Here is a 1,499-nt window from a genome sequence, read left to right as displayed (position 1 = left end):
AAGGATCAAAGGTTCTCCCAAACAAGCAGACGACTCAAAGTTAATACAAAGTGAAGGATCCATTTCCAGCAAAGGCATTTCCAGCAAGTCTTGAGAAACCCCCAGGAGCTGCAAGACCCCAGCCTCTGTGATACAGGACCCCTCTCCTGCCAGAGCCAGTCCCCAAAGCATGTCCCAATCCCAGGGAAACCTGACCCTGGATTTCCCCCATCCCCTGAGGAGCCCTGGGGCTTCGGGCAGCCCCAGGACCCACAAGTCCTGGTTGCTACATTGTCTTCCAAGCCAGAGAAGGCTCTCAAGCAGGGCTCTTGCAGGAGCCCTCAGCCCTGTCCAGTCACCCCCACAGACTGGGATCCACAACAGGTTTTGCATCTCTCTGCAACACTTCTGGAAGGAGCTCCCCAAAGCCTTACCCTTGGTGGAAAGCAGCAGGAGTGCTGGAAACAAGGAACTGCAGTCCAGGCTGATGTACTGCTCCAGCAGTCCTCCATCTCGCTTGCCCTTTTACTCTTGGCTTGCCTCTCCAGCTGTGGAAAAAGCATGCTCTTCCTGTCTCATCATCCAAAGCTCTTCTCTGACATGCTCCTGCTCCTCTGCATGTTGGCAAGGGGCCCCAGCATGGCCCTGCTGCCTCCTGTCCCCACTGCTTGCTGTGGAGCACCTCGACAGGGCAGCTGTGGGCAGGGAGGGCATCACCGCAGCAGCAGGGAGACCTCCCTGTGGGGCAGCACATTCTACTGTGACCTCAGCTCGTGTCATCTGGGGGCTTGTTCTAGTTAGATTCCCGGGGGCCAAACATCCAGTTTGGCAAGCCAGCATAAACACATGCACACACACAAATGCTCTTCAGAAGCAAGCAGTTTATTAGCAGATACTTACAAACAGACCGACTTGACGGTAATCTCAAGAAGGACCACCTCAACACTTGTCCCGATCATCTGCATGGTGAGAGAGAGAGTCGGCAGGCACAACCCCTTCAGGCATCCCCGAGGAGGCAACGTGGTCCTCTGTTGTGTAGCAGTCTCCCTCTCCTTCAGAAAAATTCTGGTATTTATTTGTGGTAGGCGGGAGTGCCGACACATGGGGCCAACAAGTGCAGGGAGTCTAGCCCAACTCCGCCCCAGTCGCATAACCGGGCTATGATACAGCGCACGCATGCAGACTTATTTCGGGGCCACACTTGACTTTGGGGGTCACTACTTCATTACTCTTCAACTTCTGACCTTCATGTTGACTGCTTCTCACGGTTATTCTGTGGCTGGAAGAATCTATATGTAACTAACTGCTGTTCTTTCTGGCAGATTTCCAAGACCTTGTTAGTTACTTATTGTATTACACTTAACACAGCAGTATTGTTCTAGGCACTAAAAAGTTACAGCACTAGACTATTCCCACCAAGTATCAGGTAGTACAGATACAAAAGTTACAACACAGACCATTCCCACCAAGTATCAGGTAGTACAGATACAAGGCTCAGTAGGTCACTGCTGTGGAGATGG

The sequence above is a fragment of the Rhea pennata genome, unplaced genomic scaffold (genome assembly GCF_028389875.1).
Source record: "Rhea pennata isolate bPtePen1 unplaced genomic scaffold, bPtePen1.pri scaffold_44, whole genome shotgun sequence".
Taxonomy (NCBI): domain Eukaryota; kingdom Metazoa; phylum Chordata; class Aves; order Rheiformes; family Rheidae; genus Rhea; species Rhea pennata.
This window is presented reverse-complemented; position numbering follows the sequence as displayed.